The sequence below is a fragment of the Lepus europaeus genome, chromosome 14 (assembly GCF_033115175.1).
Source record: "Lepus europaeus isolate LE1 chromosome 14, mLepTim1.pri, whole genome shotgun sequence".
NCBI classification, from domain to species: domain Eukaryota; kingdom Metazoa; phylum Chordata; class Mammalia; order Lagomorpha; family Leporidae; genus Lepus; species Lepus europaeus.
The window spans coordinates 95,523,610-95,549,735 of NC_084840.1; the positions used below are offsets into that span (position 1 = coordinate 95,523,610).

The 26,126-nt window shown below is 53.5% G+C and overlaps 1 pseudogene; it reads right to left on the bottom strand.

Annotated features, from left to right (window-relative positions):
- Positions 1-1,089: 1,089 nt before the first annotated feature.
- Positions 1,090-26,126, bottom strand: part of LOC133773522 (carnosine N-methyltransferase-like) — a 67,010-nt pseudogene continuing 41,973 nt past the window's right edge.

The window sequence follows — 26,126 nt, forward strand, 5'->3', positions numbered from 1 at the left end:
TGAGCTCTCACATTTCAAAGTGATCCATGATGAGTGCGCGTTCATCAAGCGTTCAGTTTAGTGTGGCTACAAGACTTAGTTTCTGTTACCTGCACGCAGTTTACTAACTTGTGATGCTGTTAAATTTAGCATCTCATGAAAATGAAATTTTTTGATGCTTCTCTAAGTTCAACTGAGCTAGCAAAAATAATTTGAATGATACAAGAATCCACATCTTTTATGTACAGATTGCTTAGGTCCAAATAGAAGCAACAGATAGAAGTAACAGATCCTTAGACTTAGACTCTGCCAAAATGACTCCAATGTAAACACACACACACACGAGAGAGAGAGAGATTATTATGTAGACTTCAATACTATTAGTCAGTAAGACTTGACACGGATATAGCTTCAAGAAGACACTGGAGATTAGAATTTTTCCAAAGACCTAAACTTCAAGGAAAGCATACTTGATGACATTCCTTCCATATTACTTACGTAATAGCATGGTATATTTCTGAAAAAGCAACAGACATATTAAGAAAACAGATACTGCCGGCGCCGTGGCTCACTAGGCTAATCCTCCACCTTGCGGCACCGGCACACCGGGTTCTAGTCCCGGTCGGGGCACGGATCCTGTCCCGGTTGCCCCTCTTCCAGGCCAGCTCTCTGCTGTGGCCAGGCAGTGCAGTGGAGGATGGCCCAAGTGCTTGGGCCCTGCACCCCATGGGAGACCAGGATAAGCACCTGGCTCTTGCCATCGGATCAGCGCGGTGCGCCGGCCACAGCGCGCTACGCGGCGGCCATTGGAGGGTGAACCAACGGCAAAAGGAAGACCTTTCTCTCTGTCTCTCTCTCACTGTCTACTCTGCCTGTGAAAAATAAAAATAAAAAAAAAAAAGAAAACAGATACTATTTCTAAATTTTGTTAGGAATAAGAAGGCACCAGTGATTTGAGGTTGTCCTGTCATCACTGATAGTTGATTTTGAGTTGTTTATTTCAGCCTTTTCTTACTAGATTTTTTTCTGAGTAATATCACTTAAGACCATTATTGTGGCTTGTGGACCACAAACAAGACACATTCACAGTAGTATTTCATCATAGATAGATCATCCACAGTATACGTTGACAAGACAGATTCTTACCACACCTCTACTTGGGATCCATATTGAAGAATGACGTTCTTTATATCCTCGTAGCTCAATTCTTTTTTTTTTTTTTTTTTTGACAGGCAGAGTAGACAGTGAGAGAAAGAGACAGAAAGAAAGGTCTTCCTTTTTCCATTGGTTTACCCCCCAGTGGCTGCTGCAGCCGGTGCACCATGCTGATCTGAAGCCAGGAGCAAGGTGCTTCCCCTGGTCTCCCATGTGGGTGCAGGGCCCAAGCACTTGGGCCATCCTCCACTGCCTTCCCAGGCCACAGCAGAGCACTGGAGTAGAAGAGGAGCAACCAAGACAGAATCTGGCGCCCCAACCGGGACTAGAACCCGGGGTGCTGGCGCCGCAGGTGGAGGATTAGCCTATTGAGCCACAGCGCTGGCCCCTCATAGCTCAGTTCTATGGAAAGTTCATTTGCCCAATTTTCAAAGTGATGCAAAAGAGGCCCTAGATTTATCCAAATTCCACTTGGCTTGAGTATTTTCCATATTGTATCAATATAATCAATTACACTGTGAGCTGTATCTATGAAGAATCAGGTAGCAATACAGTCCCAGGTACTGCATTCTGAACAAATGTACAGTCACAGGAAAGTTAGAACCAGGAGGAAGACTGTGGGAGTCAACATCAGGGAAGAAGATGGGTCGAATCTGATCAGCCGATCTCCGGTTATCATTAAACTGATGGATCCAGGGATAACGTTTGTGTTTACTAATTTCAGAGCATCTGTTGAATACAAAGTTGGAAGAAAAGAGCATGAAAAGCTCCATTCATTTCCTTGACAAGCATAACCTAGCACAGCTGTTTCTTCCCAGTCCAGCACCAGGTACCAGAATAGTTATATTAGAAGAGTCCCATCTCTCTTTGGGAAAATTCTTTAAGATTTCTTTAATGATTGGCTGGTAGCAGGCACCCCTTTCTGCTTTCCCACCTGAAACATTTTCAACTTGGGGTGTTTTTAACTCATGGTAAGCTTCTTAGGATGTAAACCCGCTCTAAGCTGTACAAGAAAGCCAATGAACTGTGTCCTTTAGATGAGTGAATGGTATGGAATGTCAATTCTATCTCAATAGAGCAGAGTTGGTGAAGTCCAAGGGGGCAATAACAAACTATTTTCAGTATTTCATCTGTAAACTCTACAGAGAGCTCCTACTATGGTGTGTGCTAAGTACAATGATAAATACACAAACATGTGGTGTTCAATGCATGTGAATTAACTCTAGCCCACACTAGAAGTAGCAACATTCCTTGCATATGCACCCTTGTTAAACAAACTATGAACTCTGCTCACCACATGACAAAGAACATGGAAGGGCCATCACTACTGCTTTCTCTTAGGCTTTTAGTCACCAGCCATCTGTCGCTTCATCACCTAATACCCACGCCTACCAAATCACATCTTTGTGGGTATTTCAAATGGTCGTACAGAAATACTCCGTGTCCAGCTCACATTTCAAACTGAAGTTCTCAGCAGTATTTTAGTCCTGGACAGTGCACAACACAGCATCCTCTCAGGAGCCTCTGAGTCTGTTTGCTGCTAACCTCCCCACCCAGCCACCGCCAAGGTCTTCCATTCTCCTCTGTGGCCTCTGGCCTTCAAGTTCCACCCACTCGCCTGGGCCCTGCCTTCACCATCACACACTCAGAGTAGCACAACCATCCCCTAAGTCCTGCCTCCAAATCAGCAACCCCCTCTAATTCTTACCCCCGCATTGCTGAAGGATTAGCTAAAAAATGTTCATGTGTGTCACTTATTTGAAAGGCAGAAAGAGACAAAGAGCCGGCACCATGGCTCAACAGGCTAATCCTCCGCCTAGTGGCGCCGGCAACCGGGGTTCTAGTCCCGGTCGGGGCACCGATCCTGTCCCGGTTGCCCCTCTTCCAGGCCAGCTCTCTGCTGTGGCCCGGGAGTGCAGTGGAGGATGGCCCAAGTGCTTGGGCCCTGCACCCCATGGGAGATCAGGAGAAGCACCTGGCTCCTGGCTTCGGATCAGCTCGGTGTGTCGGCTGCAGCGCGCTGGCTGCGGCAGCCATTGGAGGGTGAACCAACGGCAAAGGAAGACCTTTCTCTCTGTTTCTCTCTCTCTCACTGTCCACTCTGCCTGGCAAAAAAAAAAAAAAAAAAGACAAGAGAGCTCTCCTATCTACTGGTTCACTTCTCAAACACCTGTAATAGCCAGAGATGGGCTATGCCAAAGCTGGACACTGGGCCAGGCTGAAGCCAGGAGCCTGGAACTCTGGCCAGGTCTCCCACACAGGTGGCAAGGATCAAGTATCTGAGCCGTCACCCGCTGCCTGCCTCCCAGGGCGCACATTATTAGGAGCCTGCGTCAGGAGCAGAGGAGCCTGCGTCAGGAGCAGAGGAGCCTGCGTCAGGAGCAGAGGAGCCAGGACTCCACTGGGATGTGGGCTTAACCCGTGCACCAAATGCCTACCTGCCAATGTCTGTGCGTTTTTTAAGATTTATTTGTTTGAAAGAGTTACACACACACACACACACAGAGAGAGAGAGAGAGAGAGCGCGAGCGAGAGCACTCCATCTGCTGGTTCACTCCCAAAATGGCCACACTGACCAGAACTTGGTTTATGCAAAGCCAGGAGCCAGCAGCTTCTTCCGGGTCTCCTACAAGGGTGCAGGGGCTCACACATTTGGACCATCTTCTGCCACTTGCCCAGGCATATTAGCAGGGAGCTGGATCGGAAGTGGAGCAGCCAGGACTGAAACCAGTGCCCATATGGGATGGTGGACCTGCAGACTGCAGCTTAACCTGCTATGCTACAGCACCAGCCATTCAAATGCCTTTTTTTAAGGTTTATTTATTTATTTGAAAGTCAGAGTTACATAGAGAGAGAAGGAGAGGCAGAGAGAGAGAGGTCTTCCATCCATTGGTTCACTCCCCAATTGGCCACAATGGCCGGAGCTGTGCTGATCTGAAGCCAGAAGCTTCCTCTGGGTCTCCCATGTGGGTGCAGGGGCCCAAGCACTTGGGCCTTCTTCCACTGCTTTCCCAGGCCATAGCAGAGAGCTGGATAGGAAGTGGAGCAGCCAGGACCTGAACCAGCGGCCATACGGGATGCTGGCACTACAGACAGCAGCTTTACCTGCTACGCCACAGCGCCGGCCCCTGAAGTTTTATTTTTATACCATATTAATCTATGGCTGACTTAGAGTTCATCTTGGAATCTGGCATACGTGGGAGTCTAAGTGAATCTTCCACAAAGACAGGTGCATCCTGCCCGCGAGGTACCGCAGTGGCACCCGGCTGTGCCCCAGGTAACTGGATGCGTAGTCGGCTTCTGAGCTCTGACTGCTACACCATCTGTCTGCCTCCTTCCCTCGCCCCGACACACTCACACTTACCGCAACTCTACAAAAAGGTTGATTTCAGGCAACATAAACCCTCCGGCTTCATTCTTAGACGGTCTTGGATATCCTGTCCGTTTCCACCTTCATATACATTTTGAAATCAATGGATCCATTTCTATAAAAATACTGAGATTACTATGGGATGTCACTGACTGTCATGTTGGGAGGGTCTCACTTCTGTGCAGTGCTGAGTCTCCGAACCCATGGGCCTCATGCATCTCTCAGATGCGTCTGATGTATTTCGCTCAACTCACAACTTTTCCATTGAAAAATGGGTGTGACTCTAACCTATAGACGACTGATGGATGCAGCTGCGTACCTGACCTATGGCTTTTCCTCTCTTCTTCTGCCCTTTGGGCATCCTAACACACGTTAGCTGGATCCCTCTGACTGTTCTGTCACGTCTAGTTCTTCTTTGTTGGGTCTGCTAAGTCTCTGTGTCACTCCAGTCCCACCATGCTCTGTATTTTTGGAATGTGAGCTCATTTGCGATGGTTGTCTTGGGAACAGCAGCAATGGAAGGGTTGTGCATCTGGCCAGAGGCACAGCTGTCCCAGGACAGTTTCGTGTGAATTTCTCGACAGAGCAGACTGGGGCAGCAGGCAGCAGGTAGATCTCTAGGCATCTGCAGGGCAGGAGCCTGGAGTCCCAGTTCCTCTCTGGTGACGTTTTTCCCTGTGGCCCCAGAGCCACAGCGGCTTCCTCGCCAGCTCTCTGGGCAGCGCGTGGTCGCCTCCGCCCCTTTCGCGTGGTCTCAGCAGCCGTTTCTAACTCCCAGTTTGGCGCGCGTAGCTCAGACCTGGGAGCAGGACCTGAGCTGCCTGCCGTGACGCACTGCATCTCACTGCCTCTCTGCTTCGGGAAACTGTACTGAGGGGTAGCATCTCGGCCCCGTTCCCGGTTCTGGTCATGACGTTCCGGGCCCTTCATCCAGGCTGTGCGCCTTTCCAAATCCACGAGTCTTACACTTGGACAAATGCAAAACGGGGTTTGAAAGCACAGGACCCTGGCCACCCAGCCACCAAAACGCACACAAGCCAAATAGCAGCATGAAAGCATACACCCAAAAGGCCAGAGGGGCCCTGCGCAGCCAGCAGTTGCCCCTGCTGGAGTTGTTGAACTTGGTACAAGGTCCCTGTCCTGTGTAGAAAGTGCTTTCAAAGGCCAGCGTTGTGGGACAATGGGTAAAGCCACCACCTGCAGTGCCGGCATCCCATATGGGGTGCAGGTTCAAGTCCCAGCTGCTCCACTTCCCATCCTGCTCTCTGCTATGGCCTGGGAAAGCTGCAGAAGATGGCCCAAGTGCTTGGGCCCCTGCACCCACATGGGTGACCTGGAAGAAGCTCCTGGCTTCAGATCAGCCCAGCTCCAGCTCTTGCAGCCATTTGGGGAGTGAACCAGAGGGTGGAAGACCTCTTTCTCTGTCTCTCCCTGTCTGCAACTCTACCTCTCACAATCGTAAACAAACAAACAAAAACACGAAAATGCCTTCCAGTTCACTAAGTCTTGCAGCTTCTCCCTCTGCTCTGTGGCTCACTAGACAGCCTGCTGCGGGCCCAGCTGTGACACTGTGTGTGCTTCATCAGAGCAAGGAAATATCCCTCATGGTGCCCCAGACAAATCCTAGCCACGCTGGGCTGAGCTGCTGTGGATGTGGTGGGACACTGCAGAACTGAAGGGGTTAAAAACAAAAGCACCCTGGGAACCAAAGAAATTGTGCTCAGGAAGCTGTATTTATATAACACGCAGCCAGCGAATCAATAAACTTGAAAAAGTACAATGAAAGCCAAAAAGGAGTTGATTGCAATCTTCAACGAGTAGGCAAAAAAGCAAAAGCAGCACTGCACGTTCAACTCCCTCAGAAGGGTGAAGACGGTTGGTGCAACCCTAAAAGCATGCAACGAGGCTAGCAAAAATTCACCACCCCTGGAAAGACACGGCAGAGAAAGGAAGAGAAACAGCCACGTGAGCACCGAGAGCGACCCCCCACGTCCCACCCAGATGTTTGCTCTGAAGATCCTGTTGGTTCACTGCCTAATTGAGGGGGATGCAAAATGGCGTCCCACTGCGCGCAAGGACAGTGAGCATAAAAATAGAAAGCCATCAGCAAGGTAAACGGACTTAGAGTAATCAGGGCAGGATGGGACGGAAGGAGAAATCACTCCTGAATCAGTACCTAAAAATAAAGCCGAGTCAAGGTCAACAGGACCCCTCACGCCTTCTCATTCATTGCTTAGTCTTCCTTAGCCTGCACAAGTTTATGCAATGCCTTCCAGTCAGCACTTAGATGTGTATCATTTCCACCTAGGAGAATACCGTCCCATAACAACGGACACGCAAAGAGCACGCCTTTCGACAAGCCTTCCCTTCTCCCGGCATGCACACACTCGCACACACACGCCCCTCATTCAACTCTCGGGCATCCCTGGGCTGAATGTCTAAGAAATTCCCCAGCCGGGAGTTCCACACGATCAGGTGATCGGAGATCTTAATTGGAAACACCTGCCTTCGCTCTCATCGTCTTGGCCATACCTGAAGTTCACACTGAGGCTCTGTGTGACACAGGACACTGTGTAGCCTGACCCACTGTCCCTCTGCAGGCTCTCCCTCAACTGCTTTCCTGTCCACATGCTCCATATACAAGCCTGCTGGCATAAGGCACGCACACCACCCACGCCACTCGCATGGTCTGTAGGTCCCACACCAGATACTCAAATATTCCAGACACTGGCAAGGTGGGTATCGTCTAAGCCTGCACAGCTCCCACACGCACTGAAGAGTAACTCAGAGCACAGTTCAGGCTGAACGGGCGCTCAGAGGACCCCTGTGCACTGGGCGCACGCGCACAGCCTCTGTTTACAAAGTGCAGAGGAGTTGGAATGCTGCCGGGGACACCCACGCCCGGGTCAGAGCGCTTGGTTCACGTCCCAGCGCTGTCTCCAATTCCAGCTTCCTGCTAATGTGCTTCCTGAGAGTGAGCAGGAAAGGTTCATGGACTTGGGACTCTACCCTCACGTGGAAGAGACAGGCACTTACTCCCTTCTGTGGACCAGTCCTGGGATGTGGGTCATCCCTGGGGGTGCAGGGGAGCACTGGCACCCTGTGTGGACCAGTCCTGGGACGTGGGTCATCCTTGGGGATGCAGGGGAGCACTGGCACCCTGTGTGGACCAGTCCTGGGATGTGGGTCATCCCTGGGGATGCACGAGGAGTGTTGGCACCCTGTGTGGACCAGTCCTGGGACGTGGGTCATCCCCGGGGGTGCAGGGGAGCACTGGCACCCTGTGTGGACCAGTCCTGGGATGTGGGTCATCCCTGGGGATGCACGAGGAGTGTTGGCACCCTGTGTGGACCAGTCCTGGGACGTGGGTCATCCTTGGGGATGCAGGGGAGCACTGGCACCCTGTGTGGACCAGTCCTGGGATGTGGGTCATCCCCAGGGGTGCAGGGGAGCACTAGCACCCTGTGTGGACCAGTCCTGGGACGTGGGTCATCCCCGGGGGTGCAGGGGAGCACTAGCACCCTGTGTGGACCAGACCTGGGATGTGGGTCATCCCTGGGGATGCACGAGGAGTGTTGGCACCCTGTGTGGACCAGTCCTGGGACGTGGGTCATCCCCGGGGGTGCAGGGGAGCACTAGCACCCTGTGTGGACCAGTCCTGGGATGTGGGTCATCCCTGGGGATGCACGAGGAGTGTTGGCACCCTGTGTGGACCAGTCCTGGGATGTGGGTCATCCCTGGGGATGCACGAGGAGTGTTGGCACCCTGTGTGGACCAGTCCTGGGACGTGGGTCATCCTTGGGGATGCAGGGGAGCACTGGCACCCTGTGTGGACCAGTCCTGGGATGTGGGTCATCCCCAGGGGTGCAGGGGAGCACTAGCACCCTGTGTGGACCAGTCCTGGGAAGTGGGTCATCGCCGGGGGTGCAGGGGAGCACTAGCACCCTGTGTGGACCAGTCCTGGGATGTGGGTCATCCCTGGGGATGCACGAGGAGTGTTGGCACCCTGTGTGGACCAGTCCTGGGACGTGGGTCATCCCCGGGGGTGCAGGGGAGCACTAGCACCCTGTGTGGACCAGTCCTGGGATGTGGGTCATCCCTGGGGATGCACGATGAGTGTTGGCACCCTGTGTGGACCAGTCCTGGGATGTGGGTCATCCCTGGGGATGCACGAGGAGTGTTGGCACCCTGTGTGGACCAGTCCTGGGACGTGGGTCATCCCCGGGGGTGCAGGGGAGCACTGGCACCCTGTGTGGACCAGTCCTGGGATGTGGGTCATCCCTGGGGTGCAGGGGAGCACTGGCATCCTGTGTGGACCAGACCTGGGATGTGGGTCATCCCTGGGGGTGCAGGGGAGCACTGGCACCCTGTGTGGACCAGTCCTGGGATGTGGGTCATCCCTGCACGAGGAGTGTTGGCACCCTGTGTGGACCAGTCCTGGGATGTGGGTCATCCCTGGGGTGCAGGGGAGCACTGGCACCCTGTGTGGACCAGACCTGGGATGTGGGTCATCCCTGGGGTGCAGGGGAGCACTGGCACCCTCTGTGGACCAGTCCTGGGAAGTGGGTCATCCCCGGGGGTACAGGGGAGCACTGGCACCCTGTGTGGACCAGTCCTGGGATGTGGGTCATCCCTGGGGTGCAGGGGAGCACTGGCACTCTCTGTGGACCAGTCCTGGGATGTGGGTCATCCCCGGGGGTTCAGGGGAGCACTGGCACCCAGTGTGGACCAGTCCTGGGATGTGGGTCATCCCTGGGGTGCAGGGGAGCACTGGCACTCTCTGTGGACCAGTCCTGGGATGTGGGTCATCCCCGGGGGTTCAGGGGAGCACTGGCACCCTGTGTGGACCAGTCCTGGGATGTGGGTCATCCCTGGGGGTGCAGGGGAGCACTGGCACCCTGTGTGGATCAGTCCTGGGAAGTGGGTCATCCCCGGGGGTGCAGCGGAGCACATGTACCTGTGTGGACCAGACTTGGGATGTGGGTCATCCCCGGGGGTGCAGGGGAGCACTGGCACCCTGTGTGGACCAGTCCTGGGAAGTGGGTCATCCCTGGGGTGCAGGGGAGCACTGGCACCCTGTGTGGACCAGTCCTGGGAAGTCGGTCATCCCCAGGGGTGCAGGGGAGCACTGGCACCCTGCGTGGACCAGTCCTGGGATGTGGGTCATCCCCAGGGGTGCAGGGGAGCACTGGCACCCTGTGTGGACCAGTCCTGGGATGTGGTCATCCCCAGGGGTGCAGGGGAGCACTGGCACCCTGTGTGGACCAGTCCTGGGATGTGGGTCATCCCTGGGGATGCACGAGGAGTGTTGGCACCCTGTGTGGACCAGTCCTGGGACGTGGGTTATCCTTGGGAATGCAGGGGAGCACTGGCACCCTGTGTGGACCAGTCCTGGGATGTGGGTCATCCCCGGGGGTGCAGGGGAGCACTGGCACCCTGTGTGGACCAGTCCTGGGATGTGGGTCATCCCTGGGGATGCACGAGGAGCGTTGGCACCCTGTGTGGACCAGTCCTGGGACGTGGGTCATCCCCGGGGGTGCAGGGGAGCACTGGCACCCTGTGTGGACCAGACCTGGGACGTGGGTCATCCCCGGGGGTGCAGGGGAGCACTGGCACCCTGTGTGGACCAGTCCTGGGATGTGGGTCATCCCTGGGGATGCACGAGGAGTGTTGGCACCCTGTGTGGACCAGTCCTGGGATGTGGGTCATCCCTGGGGTGCAGGGGAGCACTGGCACCCTGTGTGGACCAGACCTGGGATGTGGGTCATCCCTGGGGTGCAGGGGAGCACTAGCACCCTGTGTGGACCAGTCCTGGGATGTGGGTCATCCCAGGGGGTTCAGGGGAGCACTGGCACCCAGTGTGGACCAGTCCTGGGATGTGGGTCATCCCTGGGGTGCAGGGGAGCACTGGCACTCTCTGTGGACCAGTCCTGGGATGTGGGTCATCCCCAGGGGTTCAGGGGAGCACTGGCACCCTGTGTGGACCAGTCCTGGGATGTGGGTCATCCCTGGGGTGCAGGGGAGCACTGGCACCCTGTGTGGACCAGTCCTGGGATGTGGGTCATCCCTGGGGATGCATGAGGAGTGTTGTCACCCTGTGTGGACCAGTCCTGGGACGTGGGTCATCCCCGGGGGTGCAGGGGAGCACTGGCACCCTGTGTGGACCAGTCCTGGGACGTGGGTCATCCCCGGGGGTGCAGGGGAGCACTGGCACCCTGTGTGGACCAGTCCTGGGATGTGGGTCATCCCTGGGGATGCATGAGGAGTGTTGGCACGCTGTGTGGACCAGTCCTGGGATGTGGGTCATCCCTGGGGTGCAGGGGAGCACTGGCACCCTGTGTGGACCAGACCTGGGATGTGGGTCATCCCTGGGGTGCAGGGGAACACTGGCACCCTCTGTGGACCAGTCCTGGGAAGTGGGTCATGCCCGGGGGTGCAGGGGAGCACTGGCACCCTGTGTGGACCAGTCCTGGGATGTGGGTCATCCCTGGGGTGCAGGGGAGCACTGGCACTCTCTGTGGACCAGTCCTGGGATGTGGGTCATCCCCGGGGGTTCAGGGGAGCACTGGCACCCTGTGTGGATCAGTCCTGGGAAGTGGGTCATCCCCGGGGGTGCAGCGGAGCACTTGTATGTGTGTGGACCAGACTTGGGATGTGGGTCATCCCCGGGGGTGCAGGGGAGCACCTGCACCCTGTGTGGACCAGTCCTGGGAAGTGGGTCATCCCTGGGGTGCAGGGGAGCACTGGCACTCTGTGTGGACCAGTCCTGGGAAGTAGGTCATCTCCAGGGGTGCAGGGAGCACTGGCACCCTGTGTGGACCAGTCCTGGGATGTGGGTCATCCCTGGGGTGCAGGGGGAGCACTGGCACCCTGTGTGGACCAGTCCTGGGATGTTGGTCATCCCCGGGGGTGCAGGGGAGCACTGGCACCCTGTGTGGACCAGTCCTGGGACGTGGGTCATCCCCGGGGGTGCAGGGGAGCACTCGCACCCTGTGTGGACCAGTCCTGGGACGTGGGTCATCCCTGGGGATGCACGAGGAGTGTTGGCACCCTGTGTGAACCAGTCCTGGGACGTGGGTCATCCCCGGGGGTGCAGGGGAGCACTGGCACCCTGTGTGGACCAGACCTGGGATGTGGGTCATCCCTGGGGTGCAGGGGAGCACTGGCACCCTGTGTGGACCAGTCCTGGGACGTGGGTCATCCCTGGGGTGCAGGGGAGCACTGGCACCCTGTGTGGACCAGACCTGGGATGTGGGTCATCCCTGGGGTGCAGGGGAGCACTGGCACCCTGTGTGGACCAGTCCTGGGATGTGGATCATCCCCGGGGGTGCAGGGGAGCACTGGCACCCTGTGTGGACCAGTCCTGGGATGTGGGTCATCCCCGGGGGTGCAGGGGAGTTGTGATACCCTGGTAGGCTCAGCTTGCAACATAAGCACTGGAGGTTCCCAGCAGCCAGGAAACGTGGGTCTGAGGCAGGAGGGGGCCTGGGTGGTTCTCACAGCATCGCTGCAGGGGATTTGGGAATCTACCAGCGACCTCCCCATCACAGGGAGGAGAAAGGTGACCGGGAGAAAACGCCCGCACACGTCTCTGGGAGGAGAGTGGGCTTCAGCTCCTCCACCTGTAGAGCCTGGATGCGACCCCAGCAACGGCATCACGGGGTGTGCGCAGTAAGCTCCCCCATCCAGGCAGCGGTCTTCAAAGAGCACCTGCCATGCCCATGCGGGGAGCTCCGAGCAGCCTCGTCATTTCTGGAAACTTCTGTGAGGCCGGGGTTGCCTGCTGGTCCTAAGGCTTACTCACCAACCTCACCAACCACAGCAAAGGTCAGAAGCAGGAGCCGGTGCAGGCTCCGAGCAGCTCAGCTTCCCATGACGGCTTCCCACCAGCTCTTCCCCAGGGATGGCCCAATGGCTTCCCACTGCCTTGCCTTCGCTGAGAAGGAAAGTTAGCTTTCTCCTCCAAACGGGGTTTTACTGTCAGGAGGCACAGCTTCAGCCAAAAACGGCACTGCAACTAAGGGCAGCCTTAGGTGAACTCTTCTAGCTTTCCGATGTCCTCCAACCTTGACCGCTCAGACATAATAATTCCAGGCAACAACAGGGCAAGCCACTCAGGCACCTGGAGGAAGTTTTCCCGGAGGGAACCCCAGAGGGGCTGCATGAGCTGGGAGCTGCTTATTCGCATGGTTCCGTGGCCACACTGGACTACTCGAACACTCTTCCATGGCCAGAATGATTGCGTGAACCCTGGGCTGCCAATCACTCCTCCTCCCACGTGTTGGAGCAGACGGAGAATGGTTTTGTACAGGGATTTCCCGGCCAGCTTCTTGGGGGGGGGGGGCGAGAGTGAACACCCACTTGGCTATTGTCCCCCTCCCCTCCCCCACCTCAGCTGTCTGGACAAGCTACCCCGCAGGTCTACACCCCGGGTTCCATGGTCAGCGACGGTGTGCAGCTCTCTGCCTTCCTGCCATTCAAACTCCAAGTGACCTCCCCTCATGCGACCTTCAGAGAGACGCCATGGGAGTGAAGAGCTCCTTAACATCATCATCTGGTAGAGACAAGGAAGCTGGCACGGACTGCCCAGCGCCGAGGAGCTGGGCGCCCTCTGGGGTCCACGCCAGCGAGGGCACAGGGATGCATTTAACATCTTCAACCCACCTGCAGCCTTCTCGTGTTCTCCCCACGTCCTCTCCTTGGCCTCCACCGCCTCCGATGTCTACTCACTGTTACTGTCATTTGGGCGGTGTTATGACACACCTTGAGTCCGGAGAGAGTCATTACCTACACACACGCAGAGAAACAAATCCACACACCAAGACCCCGTCTGGTTCTCTATTGCGCTATTCCCTGCCTGTGCGATGGGGCTTTCCCTCCTGTTTCAGTGGATTTTGATCTTCTATTGTGCTAACAGGAGAGGCTGGGGTGAGGGACTGGGGGGCAGGAAACAGATGGGAAGCGATCGAGCAACGTCTGAGATGCCCACTGGTGATCATTTTCAAAGCCAACAAAATCACACTCAGAAAAATACTCCACAGGCAAAACAAAGGAATCCTTCTGAGTTAATCTTGTTTGTGCCCCAGCCAGGGCCCGATCCTGACTCTCGGGCAGCGGGGACCCTACCCGCTCTGCTGCTGCCTTTGTGAACGTGACGGCTCCTCAATGTGTTAAGTCTGACATTCCGGAGAGGCTGCTCCTTGGCCTTTTCCATTGGAGCCGTGAGTGGCAGCTGTCACTTCCCACTAACACAACATTTCTATCTTATCCACAGCCCCAGTGGGAATGCCTTAACAAGTCCAATAAAAATTCCACAGGGAGTTCTCTCGGATTCTCTCCAAAGAATCATAAATTAATTACAGGTCCTAATTCAAATCCTCAGCAAAGAAAAAAATATTTTTAAAAAAAGCAACGTGTAGCTCCGGTTTTACCCCCTCTCCCCAAACGCATTCTGCTTTCTTCACACTTTCCGACCGACCGACAGCCGGCTCTGTGATGTCCAAACATCTCAGGGAGCCTGGAAGCCACGGGCGGAAGCCGCAGAGCAGCGACAATAGCTGAGCCTCACATCTGTGTTGTACTTCACAGTTGGCAAAGTGCTTCCATCAACACGAGCCCAGATCAGCCCCGGGAACACTGATTGCCAAGTCTGCACCCGGGCTCCTTGACCAGGGGGCCACGGCTGCCACTGCTCCCCTCCCCGCAGCCACACGTGCAGACCGTGGGCCCCAGCACCTCGGACGGGAGCCAGGGTCCTTGCGGAGGTGAGCAAGAGGCAAAGGGGGTCCCCAGGGTGGGCCCTGTTCCAACAGTGACTGACTGGTGGCTTTAAGGGAAGGGGAAGTGTGCAGACAGACAGATGCCACAGAAAGACACGGGCAGAGCCCAGGGGGACGCAGCCGTGAGCCAAGGAGCACCCAAGTCCATCAGTGACCCTCAGGAGCTGGAGGAGAGGAGTGGAACTGACCTTGAGCGCAGGTGCGAAGTCCCCTCGGGCCCCAGGCTCCCAGCCATCCTACCTTGGCTCAACTCCCTGAATGGAGGGAGTGGCACAGCCAGCCCCACAGGATTCTAACCCTCAGCCCCGAGGTCATTTGCTCCTCCAATAGATCACACCTTAGTGGCCACTACTGCCTTGAGGCCTTCCACTGGGGGAACCCCAGGTTGGGGCAGGAAGCAACCATCACCTGTAGGCGGCTCACACAGAGCACCTGCTGATCTTCCGGGGCTGCACGCCTGGCTTCCGCTCGCCCACGTCCTAAGGCCCACAGTGCCCTGTTCTGGATCTCAATCTCACCACCTGCTCATGGACCACCAGGCTGAAACAGCGAGGGGCCATGCGAGCCTCAGTGCCTGCACCGTGTCCGAGGCTTGCATGTCCTTTAAGATCTGCTCAGGGCAGCTTGCGTTTCCTTGTTGCGTCCCTGAAAACCCCAAAGCGCCCTCCCTGAGCAGGGGCTGGTCCTGGGACAGCAGTCCGCTGCCCATCCCCTGTCGATAGACTAAACTTTCCCTTACCCTTACCCTCAACCCTCGTCTTCCTTGGGGCCAGTGTTGTGGCTCAGCAGGGTAAGCCACCACCTGGCACACCCCCATCCCATATGGGAGCCCCGGGTTGAATCCTGGCTGCTCTGCTTCCAATCCAGCTCCCTGCTGATGCTCCTGGGAAGGCAGCAGAAGATGGCCCATGTGCCTGGGCCCCTGCACTCATACGGGAAACCCAGAGGAAACTCCTGGCTCCTGGCTTTGGTCTGAACCAGCTTCCGGCCATTGCAGCCACTTGGGGAGTGAACCTGCGGATGGAAAATTGGTATCTTTCTCTCTCTCTCTCTGTCACTCTGCTTTTCAAATAAATAACAGTTAAAAAGTTTAATTGAAGCAAAGAACTAGGAGGGTCTCCCATGTGGGTGGCAGGGGCCTAAGCACTTGGGCCATCTTCCACTGCTTTCCCAGGCCACAAGCAGAGAGCTAGACTGGAAGAGAAGCAGCCAGGACGCGAACGGGTGCCCATATGGGATGCTGGCAGCACAGGCGGAGGCTTAGCCCGCTACACCACAGCACCGGCCCCCACCGCTATTCTGCAGGGATGCACACCTGGACCCCACTGCGGTGCCACAGAACTGGACCCACACACGCGTTCCCTGGAATCAGCCGGATGAACCGCGTGGCCCTGCGCAGGCTGCTGAATCTCTCATCAATCCTGGATCCTTAATGAAACAGACGTGACCGCATCCCATGGTGAGCAGCAAGTGGCCCACAGAGACCATGCATGTAAGTGTCCAGCACGCAGTTCCCGTCGTCACTCGGGGTCAGAGTTCTTCCCTCCAGTCTCTCAGGTCAGACAACACCTTCTAATCTACTCCTATCACTCCACAGGAAGGAAATATGGCTGGGATATTCCAGACACCTGCCCGCATAGCCAATATTAGCATTAAAATGTATGTTTTAGAGGCGTTTGGCACAGCAGTGAAACATCACTTGGGACACCCAGCATCCCAGATCCGGGCTCCTGAGTCCAAGTTCCAGCTCCACTCTCAATCCCAGCTTCCTACCAATGCACACCCGGGGAGGCAGCAGGTGGCAGCTCTAGTTCCGGTCACCTGTGTGGGAGACCCAGATGGAGTTCTGAGCTCCTGGCTCTGGCCTGGCCCAGCTCTGGCTGTTGCAGGCGTTTGGGGACTGAACCAGCAGATGGAACATCTTTCTCTGCCTGTATGTTTCTATGTGTGTGTGTATGTGTGTGTTCCTGTCTCTCGAATAAATAATAAAATGAAATAAGCAGTATACAGAGTGCTGAGCCCATTGTACCTGAAGCAGTTTGTCCCACCAAGGAAGGGATCCTGTGTGAGGCCCTATGTACCCCATGTAGTCCTGGGAGCATCTGGCTGGAGCCCATGACCCCAGAGCCACCGCACCCTCTGAGAAATCAGGGCAGCGAGAGAGCCTAAGGCCGGCAGCCTCTGGGGAACACAGAGCCGGAAGCTCATCACATGGACAACCAGGGAAGCTGAGGCTGGCGAGATGAAGCCACACAAGGCTGGAGGGAGGGCTGGAGAAGGCGCTTGGAGCCAGGCACCCCAGCTCTGCAGCCCCACGCACCCCTGGCACTCCACTGTCCCGTGGGAACCGCGGCTGCCATCAGCGTAGCAGGTGGGTAACCAGACAACTCTGTGCTCCAGGTCACCTCTGGACGCCGCCCACATGGGCACCAGAACGGAGCCCTCCCAGAGGCCTTGAGGGCCGTAAGAGGACCATGCGCTTCCTCAGTAAGTGGTGGCAGTGGGGGAGACCAGGGCTGAATGAGGAGGAACCAAGGACACAACCCAGAGAGTGCATCGAGCGGGGCTGTGCTTATAGAAACGGAGGGTGGCTCGGCTGGCCCAGGGGAGGCGGGGGCTGCACACAGGCCCGGGGGCACTGAGGCCCAGGGCAGCCAGGACCAAGGCCCTGGGGCCTCCCTGATCTCCCCCCAAGGGCTCCAGGGTGCCACAGCTGGGGGTGAGGAAGGTGGAGCGCACACAGCTCATCAAAGGGCAGGCAGCCTGACACAGGTGCTAAGTGCCTGACACAAGTGATACAGCAGTGCCCACCTCAGCCAATAGAAAATGCTGTTACGTGTTTATCACCAAATGCAACTCATGTTTTCCAAATGCATTTAAAGGTGTGTGAGGGACCCCTGGTTCCCAGGTCAAGGTAATTTCTAAAAATTAATGAATTTTATTTATTTGAAAGGCAGAGAGAGAGAGAGAAATGAGTGCTCCCATCTGCTGGTTCACTCCTGAAATGCCCCCAACAGCCAGGGCTGGGCCAGCCCAAAGCCCAGAACCAGGAGCTCCATCCAGGTCTCCAGGGATGGTGGCGGGGCCGTCACCTGCTGCTTCCCACGGTGCACATCAGCAGGAGGCTGGATCAGAAGCAGAGACAGGAACTGAACCCAGCTCTCCCATAGGGGATCCCACGCAACGTCTTGACTTCTCTCAAGCGCCCACTACCATGGAGAGCACGACCCATCTGTGTCACCATCGTCGCAGAGTTAGGTCTACTCCGCACGGCACAAATCAGCTATTCCGTATTTATTTCAGGAGATGGAAAACTGCGCTCTGGAGTCTGACAGGATGAAAAGCAAAGCTTGTATTATACATGAAATGACTCACAGCCGTTCACAGATAGCCAATCCTCCCCAAAATAGATAACCACAATTTTGTCAGCTAAATGAAAACATTAACAACAGCTTTTTTCTGCTTTTGTAAGCAAAAGTTTGCGGGGGAAAACGTGTGCCTTACTGAACACTTGAGCTTTGCTTTGTTCTCTGTGATCAGAGACAGGTGCAGGAGAGACCCTGCCGGGCCAGCCTCCTTCTCATCAACCAATCTCAAGGTCCAAGCGATACATGGACGGTTTGCATCCCCACCCCCAAAACATCCACTTTGTGTTAGGGTATCCCCCCAAAAAAACAGTCCTGCACCTTCTGATCAGTGAGTGAAGTCAGCCAGAAACAAGCACCTCTGGGTGCCAGCCCTGTGGCGTAGTAGGTAAAGCTACCGCCTGCAGTGCCGGCATCCCATAGGGGCACTGGTCCTAGTCCCGGCTGCTCCACTTCCAATCCAGCTCTCTGCTATGACCTGGGAAAGCAGTGGAGGATGGCCCAAGTCCTTGGGCTCCTGCAACAATGTGGGAGACCTGGAGGAAGCTCTGACTCCTGGCTTTGGATCATTGCAGCACCGGCCGTTGCAGCCGGAGTGAACCAAAAGATGGAAGATCTCTCTCTCTCTCTCTCTGCCTCTCCTTCTCTCTTTTAACTTTGACTTTCAAATAAATAAATAAATCTTCAGAGAGAAAGAGAGAACGGAAGGGAGGGAGAGAGGGAGGGAGGGAGGGAGGGAGGGACATTGCAAAGAGAAGTCTGGACCAGCATCCACTTAGAAGAGCAGACAGGCGAGCACCCTGGGCAAGTTGGTCCCAGCACTTTGTTCCACACACCAATGGCTCACTAGCAAGTTAGGAAGTAAAGTTTAAGGCAGTCTAGACATGTGGCCGTCTTTACCATGACTAAAGGAGATTTTTACCACTGAAGACTGCAAGTCCCTTAACAAGCGATGATTTATAGGAACAGTCAAACACCTCTGATGATGACCATTAGAATTAACTTCACCTCGCTTAACCCATGGGGAGCCGAGGCCAACAGGAAATCCCTCCTTGGCTTTCAAGTGCGTTTACTGACAGACGCGCCCATGGCCTCTGGCGGCTCTGTGCCCACAGCTGGAGATGCCTGTCCCCGGCTGGCCCGGGTGGCAGGTCAGAGGGAGGCGGCCGTGACAGCAGCAGCCACAGGGCAGGGGCACAACGGACTCTGGCCCGAGTGGCAGGCACTTCTGCAAAGATGTTTTACCTGCAAAAGGGTGCAGCCAGATTCAAGGGGCGCACTGCCGGCCAGGGCATTGCCCCCTCGCCACGCAGGTGCTCGGCACAAACGCATCTCACAGCACTAAGCCTTCCTTGGACGGCTGGATTCTCCCTAGAAGCAGTGCGCACTGTCCACAAAGCACCAGCCCCAGAACCGCAGGACGCAGGAGAGGTGACACACCCTCTAGCGTGCCGGCTTGCAAAGAGAAAACATACCCTATCCCGATGACCCCAGAAGTCACACTTCCTATTGAAATCACTCCCAGGGCGCTCATCACTTTTGGAGATGAGGCTCACGAAACCTGTAGACCTCGATGCGTCTCCGCGGAACACGGCATCGCAGCTCAAGCCGCAAGCCTTGCGACAGGCTTCCTAAATGTCACACCAGGATCACACGTCATCAAGTCTCGCCAACTGTTTCCATTATTTGGTGCAGTGTAACAGGGATGCTAAAGGCGGCCGCTGTATTTCGCTCACCTTTCACAATATTGGATGCATCCAGTGGTCCAGTGGTGGCCTCATCAAATACGACTACCAGAGACACATCTTCAATATTGTAAGTGGGAGGATTTCACCTCCTGAGAGGCAAGTGCCAGAGATAACCATGAGTGTGTCACATCAGCACAAAGACACAGTAGAGTTACTTTTTTATGTAATATTTTTTCATTTCCCCTTAGTCAAAAGCGGTATGCAAACCATGAAACAAAATGATTACAGAACTAACCGGATATTCGATAGAAGAATTAAGAAATTTAATGGAGCCGGTGCTGTGGCATAGCTGGTAAAGCCGCCACCTGCAGTGCCAGCATCCTATGTGGGTGCCGGTTCGAATCCCGGCTGCTCCACTTCCAATCCAGCTCTGTGCTTGTAGCCTGGGAAAGCAGTGGAAGATGGCCCAAGTCCTTGGGCCCCTGCACCCACATCGGAGACCCAGAAGAAGCTCCTGGCTCCTGGCTTCAGATCGGCACAGCTTTGGCCACTGAGGCCAACTGGGGAGTGAACCAGTGGATGAAAGATCTCTCTCTCCCTCCCTCCCTCCCTTCCTCCTTCCCTCCCTCCCTCCCCCCCCCCATGCCTCTCCTCTCTCTGCATAACTCTGACTTCCAAATAAATAAATAAATCTAAACAAAAATTTAAGCACTGTGGTTTTATTAACATCCAAGTCTATCTTCTAGTAATACACTGCTATTTTGAAACGAAGTGACACGGCGTCTTCCATTTGCTCTCACGTGAGCCAGTGCAGCGGGGCAGGAGGGGAGCGAGGGGGGACCTCGACGAAGCAGGGCTGGCCACGTGGTAACGCCGAGGCTGGGGCTGTGCGGGGTGGCGCCTTATGATCAGTTTTGGCATAGGTGTCACACTGCTCATGACACGTTCAAACCAGCACTCAAAGATTCAACGAGTATGATGCTCAGAAACCGTGTTGTTGTCAGCTGAGGCTGTGTGCAAGGGTTCACCGTGCACAGAACTCCGGGAAGAAAACTGCCGATCGGAACCACGCGCAGCGCTTTCCCCCTCGTTTGATTGAGCAGGCAACGGGAATCAAGGGAGCTGCATCGCCGAAGGGAGATTCCAGCTCAGCGTCGCTACAAACGCCGACTCCGGGCCAGCTGGTGTTAAAGACACTCGTGGGGCCGGCGCTGTGGCGCAGCAGGTTAACGCCCTGGCCTGCAGCGCCGGCATCCCAGATGGGTGGTGGTTCTAGTCCCGGCTGCTCCACTTCTGATCCCGCTCTCTGCTGTGGCCTGGGGGAGCAGTAGAAGATAGCCCACGTCCTTGGGCCCCTGCACCCACATGGGAGACCTGGAAGAAGCTCCTGGCTCCTGGCTTCAGATCGGCACAGCTCCAGCTGTCGCAGCCAGTTGGGGAGTGAACCAGCAGATGGAAGATCTCTCTCTCTCTCTCTCTCTCTCTCTCTCTCGCTGCCTCTCCTCTCTGTGTAACTCTTTCAAATAAATAAATTTTAAAAAATAAAAAAATACATAAATCCTCACCCATCGGTAATTACATTGAATGCAAATGGACCAACTCATCCAATCAAAAGATTTAGAGTGGCTACAAGAGATCCATTTTAGCTTAAGGACACACAGGATCTGAATGTGAGGAGTGGGGAAACAGACGCCTTCCACTGACAACCAGAAGGGGGCAGCATGACTGTGCTCACATCAGGCAAAACTAAGTCAAACCCTACACAAGGGAAGAGGAGGCCACTGTACAGGGAGACGACATAACCACTGTGAATACGAAGGCCTCCAACAACAAAGCAGATGTGAACAGAGGTGAAGGGGACAGAAATACGATAGCCACGGGGACGTCAATGTCCCGCCTCCTACACCAGATCTGTCACCCACAAGAAACCCTGGACCTGACAGCACTGCAGGCCGGATGAACCTGGGAGACACAGAACAGGCCACTGACAGCAGGAATGTTTGGGAGCAGGGACAGTGTGTTAGGTCACAAAATAAGTCTAAAGTCACATGAGAAGACCGAAGTCGCATCGAGTGTGTTTTCCCACCACTATGGTAGAGAACTAGAAATCAGTAAAAGAAGGAAAACTAGGAAATTCATTAAGTTTGTGAAAACTAAACAGCGTGCTCCTGAATTACCAACAGATCAGAGCAGAGAAAAACAAATCCTGAGATAAACAAAAACGCAAACACAACGCACCCAAATGTAAGGATGCAGAATCCGTAATCTCAGAGAGAGGATTATAGCAATAAATATTAATAAAAGAGAAAGATCTCAAATAAACAACATAAGTCACACCTCCAGGACCTAAAAAAATCTAACTCAACCTGAAGATCCTAGAAAGAAGGACATTATAAAGATCACAGCAGAAACAAATGAAATGGAGCCCAGAAAAATCAACAAAGCTTAGAACTTTTTCGTTAAAGGTTTATTTATTTATTTTGAAGGAGAAGGGAAGCGACAGAGTTTTATATATATATATATAAATATATATGTATGTGTGTGTGTGTGTGTGTGTATATATATATATATATATATATAGAGAGAGAGAGAGAGAGAGAGAGAGAGAGAGAGAGAGAGATCCAGGAGCTTCATCCAGGTCTCACACATGGGTGCAGGGGCCCACATACTTGGGCCATCTTCCACTGCTTTCCAAGGGCATGAGCAGGGAGCTGGATTGCAAGTGGAGCAGCTGGGACTGGAATCGGCAGCCACGTGAGTACTGGTGCTGCAGACAGCAGCTTAACCCACTGCCCCACACCAGCCCCAAAGCTGAAAATTTTAAACCAACTTCGCATCCCAGGGATAAAGCCAACTTGGTCATCGTGTAGAATCTTTTTGACTTCCTGGAACTGGTTTGCGAGTCCTGGGGATTTTTGTGTCTATGTTATTCAGAGATACTGGGCTGTAGCTTTGTTTTGGGGGTGTCTAGCTTTGGTACAGCATGACGCAGGCTTTCTACAGTGAGGTTATGAAAATCATAAACACAATCAACAGGCCCTAAAAAACAGACCTGGGAAACAGAGCAAAGGCTCAAAATCAGACAGGAAAGTGTAGACATTACAAAGAACACGCAGAAATAAAAAAAAAGATCCTATGTAATGGTTTTGTGACTATTTTAAAATTTCCCTTCTATGAGTGAAGCTGAACATCTTTTCCCTTAGTTACAGTGGATAGTCCTTGCCTATTTTCCTGCTTGACTATGGGTTTTTTTTTTTTCTTTAACTTTTTATTGGATGAACTCCTTATTTACAGGAGCCAATCAGTCTTTGACCATCATGTAAATTAAAAACATATTATCTCAAGAGATATAAATAAAACACTTAAAGAGATCTTAGGGTTCTATTATGAACAATTTTATGCCAACAAATTGGGTAACCTAGAGGAAATGGATAAATTCCTAGAAACACAAAGTCTACGAAAATTAAATCTGGAAAAAAGTAGAAAGCCCAAGCTTGTGACCAATAACAAATTAAGAGACTGAAGCAATAAATAAAAAATTTCCAACAAAAAAAATCCAGGGCCAGATAGCTTCACGGCTGAATTTTGCCAAACATTCGTAGAAAAACCAATACCAATCCATCTTAAACTATCTTTGAAACATAGGAGTGGAGGGAGGATTTCTGACCTCACTGTAGAAGGCCAGCATCACCCTGATACCAAAGCCAAAGAAACCCTCAAAAAAGACGACCACACAACGATAGCTGTGAGTTTCAGATGCAAAACCCCCCAGACTGGCAAACTGATTTCAGGATCACATCAAAAGATGGTGCATCACGACCAAGTGGGGTCTAGCCCCAGAACGTGAAGTCAGTTAACATACACAGATCTTTCAATTTGATACACCACATTAACAGGATAAGTGATTTAAAAAACCACATGTCATGGCTGGCACCGCAGCTCACTAGGCTAATCCTCCGCCTGCGGCACCAGCACCCCAGGTTCTAGTCCCGGTTGGGGTGCCAATTCTGTCCCGGTGGCTCCTCTTCCAGTCCAGCTCTCTGCTGTGGCCCGGGAAGGCAGTGGAGGATGGCCCAAATGCTTGGGCCCCGCACCCACCTGGGAGACCAGGAGGAAGCACCTGGCTCCTGGCTTCAGATCAGCAGAGTTCCAGCCATAGTGGCCATTTTGGGGGTGAACCAATGGAAAAAGGGAGACCTTTCTCTCTGTCTCTCTCACTGTCTAATTCTACCTGTCAAAAAAAAAAAAAAACCACATGTCTACCTCAACAGATGCAAACAAAACATTTGACCAAATTTAAAACACTTTGATTAAAAACCTTCAGCAACTTAGGTATAGAAGGGAAGTTATCTAAACATAATAAAGTCCATTTATGAAAAGCCCAAAGCTAACATTATAATCCATGGAGGAAAACCTGACTTATTTTCTCTAAATTCAGTACAATGCTGGGATACGTATTCTTGCCACTCCTATTCAACACAGTATTATAACACTAGCAATGGCAATCAGACAGCAAAATCAATACAATGCTCCCAAATCAGAAAGAACAAGTGTCGCAAGTGCCAATGACATGACTGCACACGTGCAAAACCCTAGAAATTCCACAAAACTGCTAAGCTATTCAGTGAAGCTGCAACACACAAAATCAGCTGTACCTCTTTAAATCAATAACAGCCTACACCAAGAAGAAGTCAAGAAAACAATCCCATTTACCATAGCATCAAAAAGAATAAAATACACAGAAATAAATCTAACCAAGTAAGTGAAATACCTTACACTGAAAACTATGACGCATTTGTGAAAGAAATTGAAGACAGAGATAAATGAAAACGACCCTGGGTCAGGCGATTGGCCTAAACATTAGGACCAAGATGCCGGGGTCCCACGTCGGATACCAGGATTCGATCCCACCTTCCTGCTACTGCAGACCCTGGGAGACAGCAGTAATGGCTCCAGTAACTGGGCTCCCGCCTCCCATATGGGAGACCTGTTTGGATTTCTTGGCTCCTGGCTTTGGCCACTGTGGGCATTATCTGCCCCCAGCAGATCAGAGCAGTCTCTGTGTGTCTCTCTCTCCCTTTTAAAAATTGACAATTTAGGCCGGCGCCGTGGCTTAACAGGCTAATATTCCGCCTTGTGGCGCCGGCACACCAGGTTCTAGTCCCGGTTGGGGCGCCGGATTCTATCCTGGTTGCCCCTCTTCCAGGCCAGCTCTCTGCTATGGCCCGGGAGTGCAGTGGAGGATGGCCCAAGTCCTTGGGCCCTGCACCCCATGGGAGACCAGGAGAAGCACCTGGCTCCTGGCTTCGGATCAGCACGATGCATCAGCTGCAGCGGCCATTGGAGGGTGAACCAACGGCAAAAAGGAAGACCTTTCTCTCTGTCTCTCTCTCTCTCTCTCACTATCCACTCTGCCTGTCAAAAAAAAAAAAAAATTGACAATTTATTTAAATGTCCACAGTACAGAGAAATATACAAATCCAAGTCTTCCCTATCAAACTCCCAACAGAAATCTTATAGAAATAAATAACCCTAAAGTTTAAAAGGGATCACAGAAGGCCCTGAACAGCCACAGCAATCCTGAGAAGCAAAACGCAGCAGTGGCGTCATCGTTCCCACGGTTTCACAAAACCACAGTAATTAGAACAGTGTGGTACTGGCATCAAAACAGACACCCAGCCCAAAGCAATGGAACAGATCGTCTAGGAAAGAACCCAAGTCTACACGGTCAGCTAATTTATGTGAAGGGCTCCAAGAAGGCACAAAGGGGAAAGACTGTCTCTTTAACAATCGGTGCTGGAAAAACTGGATTTTCAGGAGAAAGACGCTAACCCCCTATTTCTCACCATATACAAAAGACGATTCGAAACGGATCAATGATTTCAAGGTAAGATCTGAAAGCATGAAGCTACTATCAGCAAACACTTCAGGACTCTGGCCTGGGCAGAGGTTCTTAGAAATGATCCCCCCTCTTGGGGCCGGCGCTGTGGCACAGTAGGTTAACACCCTGGCCTGAAGCACCGGCATCCCATATGGGCGCTGGTTCGAGACCCGGCTGCTCCACTTCCAATCCAGCTCTCTGCTATGGCCTGGGAAAGCAGTAGAAGATGGCCCAAGTCCTTGGGCCCCTGCACCCACGTGGGAGACCCAGAAGAAACTCCTGGCTCCTGGCTTCAGATCGGCACAGCTCCAGCCATTGTGGCCATCTGGGGAGTGAACCATTGGATGGAAGCCCTCTCTCTCCCTCTCCCTCTCCCTCTCCCTCTCCCTCTCCCTCTCCCTCTCCCCTCTGTGTAACTCTTTCAAATAAAATAAATAGATCTTTTAAAAAAAAAAGAAATCCTCAAAGCACAGGCCACAAAAGCAGGAACTGACAACTAGGACCACATTAGGACCACATGAACCTAAGAACCTTCTGCAAAGCAAAAGCAACAAGAGTGAAGTGACAACTTAGAGAATTCTGAACATCAATGCAAACTACTGATCCGACAAGGGATCAATCTACAGAATTTATAAAGAACTCAAACAACTCAACAGCCGCCCAAAATGTAATCGAATTCAAAATGAGCAAGCAGGGCTCGCGCTCCCAGTTCCAGCCTCTTGCTCGTGCAGACCCCAGGACACAGCAGCGATGACTTAAGCAGTGGGGGTCCCTGCACCCACATGGGAGACCTGGATTGGTTCTCGGCTCTATCTCCAGCCATGGGTCAGGCCCGGCTGCTGTGGTCAACTGGGTAGTGAACAGCAGGTTGGCACTCTCTCTCTCACTCTTTATCAGCTTCTCATAGGA